The sequence below is a fragment of the Condylostylus longicornis genome, unplaced genomic scaffold (assembly GCF_029603195.1).
Source record: "Condylostylus longicornis isolate FDR11 unplaced genomic scaffold, ASM2960319v2 ptg000080l, whole genome shotgun sequence".
Taxonomy (NCBI): domain Eukaryota; kingdom Metazoa; phylum Arthropoda; class Insecta; order Diptera; family Dolichopodidae; genus Condylostylus; species Condylostylus longicornis.
Window position 1 is genome coordinate 3,152,237 of NW_026578048.1, and position 18,364 is coordinate 3,170,600.

An 18,364-nucleotide genomic window follows, 5' to 3' on the forward strand; every position below is an offset into this window, starting at 1 on the left:
AACGAACAAAAGAGAAAAATATTCAATGGTTTTTCATTTTATTTAAAAATTTCGGTTCCATTTGGTTTTTGATACTTTGTAAATACTTACAGTATTGATTAAATATTTTGAAATCAAAATAATAATAAGTCCGGTAATCATAGTATATTATCAACTCGATAATAATTCCAGGAAAAAGAAATTTATTTGCTTTGAAATGGAAAATGGTAAAAAGTTTATAGTTTTATGATTCCATTTGGAATTGAATTAAAAAAAATGGTTTTTGTTAATTCTGTGGTTACAAGAGAAAATTAGAGACAACAATTGGATACTATTGAATTTCCTCCTCCTCTAATTTCGACTAAAATAACTTGTTTTGAAGTATTAATAAATCGTAAGGATGTAAGACTATCACCAAAAATATACCAATGTAAATTTTAAAATAGTTTGCCCGACTTGTTTGTACCCTAATGTTTCGGTCGACAAATAAAATTTATTGCAATTTTCGAATTTATTAAAATATTTACGAATTTTTAAAGCTGAAAACTTTAATTATGCCAGGAAACTTTGCTTATTTTCAAATAATCTTATTGAACACAATATTCAATGCTTTAACCTAGAACACCAAGAATAACTACTACTTTTCATTTTTATAGTAATTTACACAAGTTCGTACATATGTGCATGTGTATAAATAAATCACACATTACTTCTCATTAAAAACCTGTTAAATAATCTTTTTTTTTTAAGTTCATTATATTTTGATGAAATATCACTGAACAGAAAAAAACTTTTAAAAAAATTAAATAAAAAAAATTTTCGACAAAAATTTTTATTTTATTTCCTTAAAATATGTTTTTCTTTATTATTATTAATCTCTCTTCTTAACGTATATACAAGAGTAATTTAATTTATTTTTTGCACATGCCAGAAATAAAAACTTTTGAATATTAAGAAACATATAACATGTGTGTACACACATTTTTTAAAGATCATACAAAACAAGATGTTTGATTCGGATTTTGTCAAATTCGTTAAGGTATAAAATTTGTTATCTTTATCTCTATACTTGTGCTTAATTGGTTGTAATGAAATCGATAATTTTCGAAGATTCAGAACTATGTTGATGTTCTTGTAGTTCGTGTTCAAGTACCTTTCAGCAATTGAAAAAAAGTTCGAAAATGGTGATATTCTCAATGAGAGAAAAGAATATTTTCTTTTTAAATATTTTCTTATTAAATTGCGATTTCGAATGAATTTTTGATTGTTCTGGCAATAAGTCGTTGATTAACAAACATGCTGACGCAATTGTTATTAAAGCTTTATTGAGAAGTTGAAATTGAAAAGTTCTAGTTTAAAAGATAATTTCTATGAAAATTTGTGTGGGACAATGTCTATTAACAAACGTATCTTCACACCAATTTTGATCACAACAAGAAATTTGGTATAGCAAGCAGCTTGTTCAAAAGGATTATTAAAAATTAATTTTAAAAGCACAGGTCTGGAATCCCATTAGTGAAATAAAAAAAATTAAATTTATAAGTTTATTAAAAAATCTTGATTGGAGGCTTACAACAATATGAAGAAATAATTTGCTCAGTTGACGAACAAATTAAGTAAAATATTTGAAAAATGAGACAACCACTGTTTTATAATACCAATTAGGAGTAAATTACTTATTCTTAAGTATATTAAAGCACAAGAGGAAGACATTAGTTCTGTAAATGTATTAAAAAAAAGAATGATGTTCCTTCACTTGAAAATTTTTTAAAATATTAGAAAAAAAACAAGTAAAAGCAGTTACTATACGCATTTGGTAAGAGTGCTCCTTTTTTTTTTGTTTTTCATTTGCTCTTTTTTTCTCTTTACAAAGTTAAGGTATTTGTTTTATTATACATAGAAGATTCCTAGGCTAATAATATTTTTATAAAAGAAAATTTTATTCTACTTAAAATTTAATTTTTGATATTTTACTTTATTAAAAAATTTTTGTATGATAAGTGCGATAAAAATTTTGAAAAGTTTTTTGTTCAAATTTGTTCTTATATAATGTTATGAGTAGAACTTGTTTGAAATTTCAAGCCAAAAATTAAGTTCATCCGGGATTTGCTGAACTTAATCACATTTTTATAGTGTAATATTAATATTCCATTGTGTGTTGGATTAAAATTTACAAAATTTACTACAAAATCTTTATTATTTAAAAATATTAACTAACTAACGTCACATATACAATTTGATAATTCTAATTAAATTATTTTAAATATAAAAATTTTGATAACAATATGAATTAAGTTAGCAAACATAATGTCTGTTTTGAAATTTAAGTATGAACTTTGAAAAATTCTTTATTCATATTTTGTTTTTATAAAAATTATAAAAATATGAAAATATTTAAATAAACATAAATTATTATTTTATTGTGAAAGCAGCCTGAAAGTTTGCCAAATATTTTATTGTAAAAAATAATAAGATTTGTGTATAGGATTGAATTTTAGTTGAAAATTCTTTCAACAAAAGGAAATAAAGAAAACATAAGTGTGAAAAATTAAAAAAGTAAGTATTCAGTATATATGTATGTATGTATATGCTGACGTATCATAAATAGAAAAAAATATATATACAAAAAATAAATCAATTGGATTGTCATCATACATAAATGGATTGCTTGAAATAATACAAAAACTGATTCTAGTGTAAAAGAAAGTGTACAGAAATTTGAAAGAAATTTTTTTTTGTATTTAACTTTTTTAAGGACGGAAAAAGAAAATGCAGTCCTTGATTGATTTTCAAATTATTGTAAGTTATACAAACAAATTATAATGATAAAATAGTCGCAAATGAATTTTTTAACCTTTTAAAATATGAAATATTTGAATTTTATAGGTGAGAATTCAAGGAAATAAAATATTTCACCCTTTGTGACGCGATGGTAGCGTAAGGTAACTTCACAACAGTATGATGCTGACATGATGTGAAATGTCGTGAAGGTATTCGACAAGACAATTAGTAAAGGTGAAGATTAACATTATGGTGATGGTAATTGTAGCAGCAAGAAATATTTTTGTTTAATAAATTAAAATGGAATTCGAATTAACCCGATTATGAACTGGATTGGTTCAAATCAACAGGAGATGTACTCAATTTCGATCATAATCGATTTTAATGACTTGAGAATATTCTTAAAGTAGCAACGAGGCGTCACTACTTTTAGAATATTCTCAATAAAATACTACATACAGTCAATTTTAAAATGAGTTTTATATACATACATATATAGAATTCAAATTAAATATAACTGTTTACTATAGTTTTAATATAGCACTTAACCTCTAAAACAAAAAGTTTTATTGTAATAATCAAAAAGTGAGAACAAATATTTGTTATATATTTATCATTTTTATTTTATAGCTTATTTAAGCTCAAATTAATATTATCAAATCTTCTTGAGGACTAAACAATTTTAAACGAATTGTAATTGAATTGAAACGAAATTGAAAATCCTAATTAGAAATAAGTAAAGTTAGTTTGTAGTTGAATCCAGAGAATAAATTTTATGGAACTGTTCTAACAAATTGAGTTGTTAAATTCTAATAATTGAGTTGTTTCCCATGCCATTAATATAGTTATTTGAAAATTTTTGAGAATTACTTTAACTGAAGTAAAACACAACTGCGGGAATAAATAATTTACTTCAGAAATATTATAGGAAATCTTCTCTCCCCATGCAATCATTATTTTTATATATTTTATCATTATTTCTTTTTGAGATAAAATAATGTTTGCAGGGTTTTTCTTACTTTTTATATAAAAAAAAAAGTTACAAAGTTTTTGTATATTTAAAATATTAAAAAAGAATATATTTCACATATAAAGTATATGGATATAAGTATATAACAGTTATCCAAATATTTATCAGGATATTATGCATATATAACATACATACAAATATATATCCCAACATAAGTGTAATAACAGATATATTAAAGCTTTAACGCTTTATAGAATAAATTTATAACATATATGAAAAAAAAATGAAAAAACATAAGTATAAACACTTAAAAAAAACTCAACAAAATTAAATTGAAGCATTTTTTTTTGTGAAGAGGATAAAAATAATAAGGGAAAGTGAAAGTTCTTTCCTGTGGTGCGCGTTTTATATTAATCTTTCCTGTATTTTTATTTTAACAGTGTTGAAATTATTCTTCTTTTAACAGTGTTGAAAAATTTTATGATAGAAAATGAAAGTTGATTATCACATAGCAAAGTAATGAAATTGGTCTCAAATTTTTGTCACTCAATTTCAGATTTCGCTATAAAACTCATATTGAGACGACGTCTTAATGTAAATTTTCAAAAAACTTTATTTTTTAAATTTTCACCTCACACCTCAACTTAGATTTCAAGACATAAAACACTTGAAAGTGTAAACTGCGTGTTATACTCTAGAATAGTATTAAAGCAATATAAACTTACCCTTGTATATTACTGTTATACATGTAATTAACAATATTTTTTCACCAATTATGGATTGCATGAGAAATGCTTACTTTTGAAATGATGATCTATGAAATAAAATAAAATCGTATTGGAAATATTTGTACTTTATTATTTGTTCGCCAGGCTCCATAAATGGTCAAAATATTGTATAAGTTAAGTACATATTTGGAATTAAAAAAATTACATGTGTGTATATATGATTAATAAATAATATTTGTTAAACACGAATAATATTAACACTCCTATATAAAATATAAACCAAAAAAACAAAGAAATAAATTTCTTTCGCCTAGTATGAGGTATAAAAACTAATAAATTTATTTTATTTTTTCTTATATATATTGTATGTGTGTGTAAAAGAAGGATTAATCTATATATGCCCTATGATAATAAATTTAGTTATAATCAATAAAATATTAATAATTTTATACTGGACTCATGATATTAATCTAGGTTAGAAATTCAATTTCAATTCCATTTAAATTAAAAAAAAAAAAGAAAATTTAATAAATATTTTATTGAAGAAAGGCGTGGGCAAGCTTTATATATTTTAAAGCATAAAATATACTCGATATATAGAAGGTCCCATTAACCTTATTTTTAATATTTAAATAGAATATTTTCATTATGTATTCAAAAAATATGCAAAAAATACATTGTATATGTATAGATATTTAGATTATAATAATTATACAAATAATTTAGAAATATTTGGTATATTTTTTGTCCTAGAAATATGCAATAATAATAAACATTTAAATTAAATATGCAGGAATTTTTGTAGCATAAAATGTAGCTAGTTTTCAGCTATTAAGAATATTTTCAAAGTTTATTAAACCATTCTTAAATCATAAGTTTCAATGAGACTTAAAATTTTTTTTGCTTTTTATTACAAAAATTGTCTTTTACATTTAAATTCAATTAAATAAGTAAAAATTGATTTATTTCTTGTCCTTTATTACACGATTTTTTGATATGATTTTGGGTCATATTGTGGTTTCTTTTGTTTTTTTTTTAATGCAGTATAATAAAATCTTTAAACATGAATTTATTTTTGAATATTTCAATAAATTTAGGAAATAATATTGAAAAATAATTATATCGTAATTTTAGGGAGTTTTTAAATTAATATTTAGTTTAAGTATTTCATAAATAAATTACGAAAATTGTGTACACTAATTGGAAATCTGAGAAATTTTGTTATCGTGGTAACAATTACCATTTTATATTATTATTTTAATGCAAATTATTTAAAAAGTAATTTCAGGTTATTTTTTAAAATTTTAAATAAATAGTTTTATTTTTATCGTATTTTAATATAATGCGTAATTAATTTAATTTCTAAGTAACCCTATAAATAATGTAGAATTATGCAGAAGGTTTAAAATTTATTTTAAAATTTTTGATAATTTTCCGAATTCTGCAAAATTTACAATTAAATTTATTATAAAATAATTTCTAATGAATGGAGTATAGGCTAAAATAGTATATAAATTGAACATTCTGGTTAACATTAAAGACAAATATTTTATTATCATGTAAAATGTAATTAAATTTCTTTAGACGAATTTTTAAATCAATTTTTTTTAAATAATCAAAAAATTTAATCGAAAATTTTCTAAAAATCAAAAGTAATTTAATTTATTGCGAAATTACTGTATTGTTAAGCATTTTATTATATATGTACATAACTGAATATAAAATGTAACTGATTATGTATGTACATAATATTGTTATACTTATTGTATATATACAATAGATGACAATGGTTTTCATATAAATAGCGGTATTTTATGGTATTCAGATTTTCTGGTTAATATTTTATTTAGGTGTATTTTGCATATGACATACATGAAAAAAAAAATTTTTTTTTTATATGTATAATAAATAGCTTTTGGCAATTGAAAGTTCTCATTTTTTTTAACAAAACACAAAACAAAAAAAACAAAAACTATTTATTTCATATCTACATACTTAAAATTTAATATGTAAAATTAAAAAAAAAAATTCAGTTTTCTTTTTTTAATATTTTAATTTTTTACGTTTTTCCTGCTATTTCCAAAGTAATATTTAACAAAACAAAAAAGAAAAAACCCTTCATATACAAAGAAATTGAAATTGTATGTATATATGTATATATATATGAGAAGGAAACAAAAATAAGGGCATTACATATTTACATATACACATACTCTATATGGCATAAAAGGAATGAAGTACAAAAATAAAGAATAAAAGAATCAAAACTACTTTTAAGATTAATTTTACTCTCAATGAATATTTAGGTTATAATAATGCGAATGCCCTGCAGGGTTCGAGTCTCGATTCTTTCTAAACGATTGTATTATTTTATATTATTTTTGTTGTGAAACAAAAAAAAAAGTTTTCAAAATTAAAATATATGTGTATGTAGCTCTATGTACCTAAAATTCTTCAAAAGGGCATTTTTATATATTTTTTTTAAAATAAATTATTTATATTTTTAAGGTTTACAATTTTTTTTTATATTAAACAAGGATAGCAAGTATTCTTATGTTAATATATGGTAAAATTTTAAAGCAAATAGTGGGATTTTTTTTTTGGGATTTCTTCGAATAAATTTTTCCTATAATATTTTTTGTATACTGAAATAAAATTTCGCGTTTTTAATACTTTTTTTTATCAATAATTAATATTTATAATTTTTACAAAATTTCTTGTGGCTATATAAAAAAAATTTTAAGAGCATTACGTATAAAATTTTTATAGTTACAAAATTATTAATATTTTTTTTAAAGAGTACTTATTATATTGTTGCAAATTGTATTTTACAAGGCTATAGAGAAAATTAAAAATATTGTAAAAAGATATAAATGAAAAAATAACAAAAATTTTTAAAATTGAATACAATCCCTAGAAGTATGCAATAACAATAAGATTTTTATTAAAAAATTTAAATTTTTATACAATTCTTTCGAATCGAAGTTAATTTTGTTTATAGAAATGCTTTTGAAACAGTGCATGAGGCTCAACTACTAAATAGTAGGAAATTTTGAAAATTATGGAAGAAATTATTACGCTTTTTAACTTGTCACATACATAGGTTACTTAGATTACAAGTAGACGTAATTTAACTCTTAAATAAATTCAAATTGCAATTCAAAAATGCAAGATATTAAAAAATTCCTTTTTTAAATTTAGAAAAGGCTATGCATATTATATGTAATGAAATTAGAGTAAAGAATTTTTGTTTTAGAATACTTGCTATTAGATATTTTTAAATGAATTAAAATAACAAAGAAATTTGAAAAACTTTATGACTTTTCAATAATTTTTAATTCAATTTTTTATAATAATCAAAAAGGAATTGAAATTTGTTACCGTCATACCAGCAATAATATCGCAATTTTGTGAACAAAAAATAAAAATAATTCGAATTATATTTTGCCGAACTGAAAATTTTCTATTATATAAACTGGCATTTGAATCGATTTTTGAGGTGCTCGGGCTAGTTCATATGAAAAGCGGAAAGAGAGAGATCCGGCGGTACCAAAACGGGTCCAGTAGACCTACGTGTACCCTTTGGGTAGCCGCGACAACCTAACCTAATATAAACTAGAATTTATTGTACTTTAGAAAATATTTTCCATGCATGGTTCTAAGAACAAATTGTTATATAATTTTTTACTTATTTTACATTTTTTATACATAATTTATTATTTGTTTCATAACATTGCTATGTATTAACAGTTTCATTATTTTTCTATTAAATTCCATATTTTTTTAAAAAAATTAGACACGCAACATAACCATAATATTTTGTTTAAAAATTTACCAGGAATTAGTCAGAAGGACATTATTTTCTTAACTATATTCCTTTTTGTCTGTTAAGATATTTTGAATCATACTCATAATATTTATGATATATTTTATAGCTTATGTATATTTATGTTTGAATAAATGTAAATATTGTACTATTGGAAATTGAGAATTGAAATTAATGTATTGTGTGTTCTCCCAATTTTTGGATATGATTATAAGAAATTTTCATGAAAAAAAATATAAGGAAAAACAGGTGAATTAACGTGCGAATATATGAAATGAAAATATGAGCAAAAGAAAAAACTAACGATGATACTTAATGTTAGAAAAAACGGATATGCCATGTTCGTATATACACACAATATACCTAATATATACCATAATTAATATTTATATCGTATATACCATAACATAATATATACCATTATAAATACATAATATATACGATAATGTGAAGCGGACATGAAATTTAAAAGATTTTTTCTTTTTTCTTGAAATTAGGACAATGATGTTGCAGGTTTTAACGAAATATCAAAAGAATTTTGATAATAATTTGTAATTATTATATTAATATACATTATTATATACAAATGAATATTATTACGTATATCTTTGTATATACGGAGCATGTATTGTATTCAAAGTTTTCGGAAGTGAAAATTTTTAATAATTTAAATTTTTTATATAACTTGAAAATAATTTCCTTTAAAATTTTCTGTTATACTATTTATTAAATAACTTACAATAACTAACAAAATATTTTATTTTTTTTATATATATATATATATCATAAAATGATATATATATCATATATATATATCATTTTATGCTAACTGTTATATTTTTTAATTATAAATATTAAACGAATTATATTTGAAAAATTTTCAAATAAAATCCATTTGGCGGAAGCTGATGAAATATTCCCCGGAAACATAAAATTCAATAATACAAAAATTTTAATTATAAAATTCGTGTAATATTAAATGTTTTTGGAACCGAAATATTTAAATTTTAAAGAAATAAAAAATATTATTTAAATTTATTCTATGATTTCCAAAAATTATAATAAAATCGAAATTCAGTTTTCAAATTTATTTATTTTTCGTATACATTTTTTAAACCAAATATCAGGTGTATTAATATTGTTAAATCTCTTTAAATTAAAAATTTTTAAATTTCACCACATAGTAAACTATAAAATGTTGGCTCTTCATACTGAGAGAACCAGTATATATAGATATTTAACCGCATATGAATATGTAACACCCAAGATGCCAGTTGAAAATTTTTGCTTACGACAAAAAGGTGTCTGGACCTTAATTGCTATCACTTCCATAATTATTAATCGATTTAAAAGAATTAATATTAAAAAGTAGTTCTTTATTTAAAAATAATGTATCATTTTGAGTCATTACATAAAAAGTTATTGAGGAAATAAGTAAAAGAAAAAAATGTCAAACTTTTAATAAAATGGCCAATAACTAAAAACTTTACTCTATTCAATTTTTTCTTTCATAATTTGAAAGATTTTGGATCGGCATTCAAATTAAATCTTCGTAATATTTTTTGTGCGACCACCTTTTTCTAGATAATCTGTTTATAAACTCCCCGCCCCCTATGCCCAGAAACAATTTTTATAAAATTGTCTCATCTTTCTGCCCTCAAGGAATTTACCACGTTAGAAGTTCTCCTTGCACAGAGTAAATGTAATTTTAAGAAACAATTATATTTTAATAACATAATCGTGAGGTTAATAATCGTGATATATGTATCTAGTTTTGGCATTATCATTTTCAGATATTTAAGAACACTGTTAAGCTTAGATATTGGTCGCAAATGCAATAGAACTCGATTTTATGATGCCTAGGTTGATTATCTAAAAATACAAAATTATCGAGTTATCTAGTTGTAGCATTAGCCGTATGACATAAAACTATACCCCTATATTATAATTAAGTATATATATATAAAATCTAATCAAATATTTTAATAATAATATAGTAAAAATTCTAATAATCTTTCATATATAGTTAGTGATTTATTAAAATAAAGTTTTATTAATAATAATAATAATCTCAAATTTAAATTTATTATATACAAAAACTTTTCTAATTCATATTAAAAATCTGAAATTCAAAACCGATAAAAAATCTCATCCTATACAATTTAAATATACACATGTACAATTGTGTGTGTATATATAGCGTGGCACATAATATTTTTTGTCGAAAGAGAAAAAAAATAAATAGCAAAATGAAATGCGTGACTCTGGCATATATCCTGTTTTATATACAAATTTATATTCATTTTGTTTTTGTTTTTTTTTTTTATTTTAATTTCCTAAGGACTAAAATGTTAACGACAAAATCAAAAAAAAATTATTTTGAATCAAAATTAGATATTTTCGTGGAAGGTAGATTTTCATGAAAAATAAAAAAAAAAACAAATTTTCTTTCAATACACCTACTCCAGTATATAGTAGCAATTGGAGGGCATATACTACATGCCATATAATAATATGGGTAGGGTATCATGAATTCTTTATTTCATAAATATATTAAAGAAATTAATGAGATTTTTTTTCCTATTTTTTCTTCTTTTGTAAAGAAAAATCAGAAGAAATAAAAAACAAGTTCATGTAGTTCTTCATTTCATTAAAACGTTATTACAATATTTTTGTTTCTTTTCTTTGCATAAAATAAAATTATACATATATTTTTTTTATATTTTTGAACTAGAACAAAATTTAAAAAAAAAAAAGTCCTAGCAAATGAAAGCAACCTCCCGAAATTGAACAAAATATTGAGAAAATGCATAGTTTAAATTTTCCTTTGTATATATGTATGTATATTTACATAATATACATACTTTTAGACATTCAATATTACAAAATTTTTACATATAATAGTATGTATATACCTATGTATGTATATATATATATCTATGTAAAGTTCAAAGTTAACATAAAACATCAATCAATTTTAATGAATGAAATGAAAATGATTTATCTTGTACTATTCATTTTCTATACATACAAAGACAACTTATTTAATTTAATATTAAGGAAACTTTGTTGAAACTAACACGCACATATTCAATACACTATATAGTTGTATATATGCTAAATATTTTTCTGCTTATAGATTCGCAACAATTATTTATGTACATAAATATGTATACAATGACATTCAAATGTGCACGTCATGTTACACAAGTAACATACACAAGTTTTTATTACAAAAAAATAAAATTAAAAAGAGAGAAATTATGAATTTTTCTAAAAAAAACAAAAAAACAATTCAATATTCTCTTCACATGTAGCATATGTTTGAATATTAGAGATATACGAGTATATACAGTATATTGAGTAGTGATATATAACAAAGATTTCATATCTATAACTAACATCTCTGTTTAATGAACAATATTTATTTGACAGTAGAATTTTTGTTTATTTTGAAAATTTTGCAATATTACGAAGAGCATGCTACATATTTTGCACTGAGCTTGACAGGAGGCGAATGAGAATCTCAGTAATTATGAAATGATTAATTTGTTTCATAAAGAAAACGTAAATAGTTTAAAATTATAGTGTTTGTTTGTTACAATTTGAATTTGTATTGCAAGTATATACAGTGACATAATCGATGTATAATTCCAAATACAATTTAAAAAATTTTAGATTTTTAAAATAATATATATTGATTCTACTGTAGCTGTGCTTGGATTTTATGTTCAGATTCAGTTTACTCTAATTGGTAGTTCTTGATATATTTATTGCGCATACATAATATTTTTATTTGAAAAAATTTAAAATTTTCGTTGTAATAATTTCTTCTATAATAATAGTGGAAAAAAATTATTTTTATCTGAATTCATTATAATATATTATTATAAATATAAGAACGTAATTTATAAGGTGTTAAGTTAAAAAAAAGAGCGAAAATTCTTAATTTCCTACTTGGCAAGTATTTCAAATCAATTGGCTCGCAAGTAGGAAGGACAGGAAAAACTTTAATTGCAATTACAGTTAAATGTTTTCAAAATTGCTGTTGATAGTATCATTTGGTTGATATTGTAATTTTTTTTTTTTAATTTACTTTTGAAAAGATTTATGTCAATTTTATTTGATCTAAAAATTTAGTAACACGTTCACCATATCTGGAAAGTAAGGGTTGTCTTGTACACCATAGGCCAGGGAAAAATATTGTATATGAATCGTAAATATTTTGAAAAAATTATCCATGGAAAAAATTTTTGTTTGAGAGGTTTCCAACTAATTTTATGTATAACCACGCCAAATATTCGTCCCTTCCTCATATGAGTGTAATAACAAAAAACTATACATAATATTTTATAATATTAAAATCTTAAAAAAATTTATTTTAACCTATGCGTGTTTATTTGAAATGAAATTATAATGGAAACGATAAAGGATTAATTTTAATGTATAATGTAATTTACATTTTGTGTATATATACTTATATACACAAATATACTTATTTATACTTGTTTGAATGTATATTACACTATGAGTATATTTCACATTTTCTACATTACATGGAATAAATGTGAAAGGGTGTACATGAACATATACACATATATGTATGTATAAGAATACGTAAGGTTATACAAAAAACTAATTTTTACGTATTCGTGTACAAAATATTTTTAAATTACAATTATTTATTATTATATATTTTATTAAATATTTAAAATATTTTTCCATATTTCGTTGTTGAATTTTAAGTTTTAATTTTGTTACAAAAATTCTTTGAAACGAATTCAAGAAAAGATTTTTTTTTATAAAGGAACATGGAATTTTTGTTTTTTAATTCTAACTAATTTTTAGAATATTTTTTTAATATTAAATTCAATATTTATTTTGTATACATTTTGTATACATTATCGTAAAATATTCAATCTTTTATATTGTGTTAGCCGAATATTGAGAGAAGCATTTATTATGTGCTATGAGATTTTAATAGTAAACATCTTCCACGATTCATTCTCTTCATTCCAATTACATTAACTCGCGTTTTTTAAAATAATTTTTGGGTTTAAATTTTTATACAATACCTAAATGGAAATTTCAACAACAGTTGAGTCAATCTATTAATTTCCATAATTTCTTTAATATAATTATTATTAAATATGTACTTACTTTAAATAAATTAGTTTTTATTCGTTTATTTTCTAATAAATTTAAATTGTTATACTATACAAAACTTACAAAATATTCTCAAATATTTTATAAAAAATTTATAAATTTATTGAAACGATCTTATATGAAGAGCATAAATATTTCTATTAAAACTATTTTATTATTTACGATTATTATATTCCCTTTTATTAATGTTAATAATAATTAACATTATGGTAATATTGTAATCTTTACCGATTTTGTTCATAGTATGCATGTTCATTATGTTTACATTCTATAAAAAATAAAAGACAATTTAATATAAACTTAAAGACAACTAACTGTATGGGTTCAGTTTAGAATAAAAACAAAATAAATAAGGAAATTATGAAAGAAAAAAAATTGATTTTATTTTATACTTAAATATGCAGGTATAACACATATAAAATAATAAAATAGAAAATTTTATACCACGGTAAATAAATAATGTGGTTATATATAATCTTTTAGATTACTCAACATTGCTCATAAATAATACATATACAAGTTAAATGAATAATTTATTTTTTTTTATATAACATTTATCTGTTATACTTTATGTATTGCATAAGCACAGTGTTTTATTCTACATATTTTTATTTTATTATTATAAATTGAGAATGCAATTTTATAGTATGCATAAATATTTTAGATATTATAAGTATTTTCATAATTAAAAATTAATTTTTGTATTATAATAATTTTGTACATCGAATGATGGGGACACTTCTGAGGGCAAATATTTTTGTTTAGAAAACATAAAATTTCTTCAGAAATCATATTAATTCTGAAAGAAAAATCAATTATAATAATAAAAGATCTTAAAAACAAAAATGAATATTTTCTATATTACGTTAATTTTGAGGCGTTATAATAACTACTCCTAACTGTATTTAAACCAATTTAACTGGAGGCACATAATTTAATAACCTTACATAATATAAAATTTCTAGTTTATTAACTGAAGAAAATAACTGAAATTCGAAAATTAGTTTCAAATTATTAATAATGTTCATTATAATTTCTATAATACGTGAAGAGTATATGAATGTACGGTAAAGACTGTTATATACTCTTTCTCTCTTATTATCAATTATAATTACTCTCTCGCGTCACTCCAGAATTAAAGACGTAAGCAAGTACATTTTCTTACTTTCTTTTTTTTAGTAAAATTTTCTCATTTATTAATTTTATCTCAATGAATTTATAATTAATGGAATTTTTAATTATTTATAGCAAATTTCACAACCTGCGCTATTTATTCAAAATATTTTTTTTATAATAAATCATAATATTTTGTACTCGTATTTATTTTTTTTCCATATTCAATTTATCATTTCAAATCTTATATGCGATTGTGTCATTTTAAAATTCATATAATAAAAAGAAAAGGTCCTGTTATGCTAAAATTAAATTCATAATTATAAATATAAAAAAGAGTTCAAAGTGTAATACAAAAAAAAAATAAAAAATTACTAAGTTCATATTTATAAGAAATACAAATTTTATTTAAATAATTTTTATAATTAAATAAGAGTAGTTGTTCTAAAAATAAGTATAAAATAAAAACACATAGAAATACATATATATATGTATATAGAAAAATAAGTGAAAAATAATTTAATAATACTTACATTTTTTACATTTCTAAATTTTTTTTTTTGTTATAATTCTAATTTATATTTTGGCTTTTCATTTTCTGTTTTATATTTAAAAAATGATTTTTTTTAAGTAGTAGTAGTAGTAGTAGTAGTACTTATGCAGGAAAATGCGTTTCACATGCAATAAAAATAATTATGTATTTATATAGAAACCACACCTTTTTTTTTGAGATTTAACAGCACAATATATTAAAGCCATACCAACAGCTAAAATAAAGAAAAAAAAAACAAAATGATATTTATTCTAAAAAAAAAAAAACGAAAACAAAATGAGTTTTGTTTTATTCAAAATTATTACTGTACTTGGTTTTTTTTTTTAGTCATTTATTTTTTTTAATTAATTTACTTTACTTTTTTTTAATTTTTTTTACATTTTACACATATAAAAAAGCTCATTGTTAGCTATATATCCACCAATGTATGTATATATATATATATGAATATATATGAATATTGTGTGTGCACCTGTTGGACAAAATGCTAATTTCCTTTAAATATAATTTTAAAAATTTTTTTATTTTTATTTTTACATATACAAACCATTTACAAAACCATACCAACCATGTAGCAACGTATACAAATGCAAAAGAATAACAAAAATAAAAAAAATAAAAACAAACGTAATTAAAAAGATAAAAGGAAATGGCGGCATTTTTGTTTTTCTGTTATTTTTTTGTTCTGTTATTTGTGCATATTAACCTTGTCTTGTCTGTACCCTTTGAATACAATGTGAACACAATGTGCTTTTTCATTTGGAGTTTTTGTTTCTGTTTTTTTTTTTTTGTTTAAATCAAAAAAAAAAAAAAGGTAGGAAGATATTGTACCTCTTCCTATTTTTTTTCTAATTTTGGATACAAAAAAAAGGTCTCTCCCCCTTTTTGTTTTCTTTAGAAATTAATTTTTTTTTGGCAGGACCTTTTTCTTTTTTATGTTATGTTATCAAAAACATTAATGTAAGTTCAAGGTAATTGGGCTTATTTCACACAATGTGAAATAAAGAATGAAAAGAAAAGCACTCGAGTCTCGAAATTTAATAATTAATTGGATCAAGTTGATTCATTCATATGAGATTCATATTTATTTGAGTAACCCTGTAGATTTCTGAATTCAGATTAAATATAATTGTCAATTATGGATTATAACATTGTAAAATATTTGATATGTTTGTTTTTTGAAATGCATGCAATTTCAATTAAACAAATGTTTAGAATTTAATAGAAAACTCATTTAATTTTTCCATATTTGACATTTGTAATAAAATATTAGTGCTTCATATAATATAAGAAAAATTTTCTTCCCACTTCTGTTCCATGATTCTTATTAAAAGTTTTGGTTTTTTGGTCGTCTGGAAAATTAAGGTCGCTGTTCCCATAATATAAGCACATCTATTATAGTAATATTAAAATAAAATCATTATAAAACTCTAAAATCTCGTTTAATTTATTAAGTGGCATTAAATCAGTTATTTTTTCTTTTTTTTTGCTCACATAACACATAAAAATAATTATTTCATCCACTTCTATATACAGCAAAGTATTTATAAATCATATAATTGTATAAACACCCCATATTATATGTGAGGACTGAAAACTTTCATACAAAATTATTCATTTTCATTATATAAATTATAAATTGACTCAAAAATATTTGCCCTTACAAATTCGTCATCCAATTTTCTGTTCATAGTATTTGAAATTTTTCATGTTATCCTTCCACTTTTTTTTATTCTCTTTCCTTTTTCTTTTAATCTTATATACTTAGAGACTGATTTCTTTTTATTTAATGTACGCTAAAATAAATTTTTATTTGTTATATAGAAATGCAAGAAAAAAAATTTTCAATTTCTCAAACTGTATTTTTATAAGGTGCAAGGATTTAAGAGAAAATGTTAATTTTATATATTAAAGACAAAAAAATTTGAAAATTAAGTACATAATGAAATTAAAATAAAAAAAGAAAAAGTGTACTAAAAGAATATTATGGGTACTGAAACAATACAGCGACTACATAGCATTTAAAAATCTGAACATTAAAAAATAGTAAATCTGAATTATACGTAAGTATATATTTATATAAATTTTATGTACTCTATAAGTAGTATTTTTAGGTATAGGTGTATATAAATGCAATCATTTTCCCCTCCACTACTTGTTTTTCTATTCTTTTTACTTATTTAAATGCGTTCTCTAGCTTTTTAAGAAAATAAAAAAATAATAAAGGAAATACAAAAATAAAATGCAAACAGAAATATATAAAAAATTAGGAAAGAGGGAGAGAGTGATAGGGAGAGAAAAAGAGAGAACAAAGAAATTATTCATAAAGCTTTTTGTTTTTTCTTTTCTTATTTTTTAATATCCTGTTTCTAAAATTTTTATATTCTAATGAAATTTCTTTTTAGTTAGAAGATTACCCGTTCTATTTAGCAACATTTTTGGTATGACAGTGAAGTTTATGTGTTATATTTGTGCAGAAAAATATATGTATTCGACATTCAAAGAAAATGTAATAAAATTGCATTTAACCATTATAAAAAAAAAAATTTCTACTTCAGTGTAAAATTCAAATATTCAAGTACAAAAACTCTAAATATAAAATAAAATTTAATCTGTATTGCTTTAATCGGAAATATTTTTATGAAATTAAACTTTGAGAAATTACAAAACTAATCCCATATACAATTATTAACCCCATATATTATTATTCAAAATATCAGGTTGCGTATAACAATAAGACGAGAAACTGTGCTTAATTCTGTATATATAGTTCAGTAATATTTTGTTAATTGAAAAATCAAGTAAGATTTGTTAATTAAAATGCAAATTCGATTTTCGAATACAACAGTGTTTCACGTTTTTTCAATCTATAAACTTGAATTGTACTCGAAATTATAAATTTACAATTAATTGACATAGTTTTGCCTTAAATTGCAAAATATAGTAGAAAATTATTAAGAATGCATACAAAATAATTTTGTGTTAAAAATAAAAGCAAATTGGAAAAATTGCCCTTTCTCTTTTACTTTGATTAAATTTATATACGAAAGCTTTTTGTTTTTTTTTTTCAGAGAAATAAACCTTGAATTAATTTATGCAATCTATATAGTTTACATCATCATCAAGTTTCCATGTATTTTTAAAAATTGACTTCTTCTTCAGTTTATAATAAACACTGTAACCTTTTTTTTTTAGTTCTTTTCAAAATAAACTTCATATATAAGAAATTTTTATTTACTAATTAAAAT

At 21.7% G+C, this 18,364-nt stretch overlaps 1 protein-coding gene across 5 annotated transcripts in view; it reads right to left on the reverse strand.

Moving 5' to 3' along the window:
• Window positions 1–18,364, reverse strand: part of LOC129613099 (GATA zinc finger domain-containing protein 14-like) — a 103,818-nt gene that overhangs the window by 36,565 nt on the left and 48,889 nt on the right. The window contains exon 1 of one of the 5 annotated variants that reach the window (XM_055527021.1): window positions 15,097–15,161. The exons of the other annotated variants lie outside the window; for them this stretch is intronic. The gene's annotated coding sequence lies outside the window, so the exon portion shown is untranslated. Of the gene's footprint in view, window positions 1–15,096; window positions 15,162–18,364 lie in introns of those variants that run through there. 5 annotated transcript variants of the gene reach the window in all.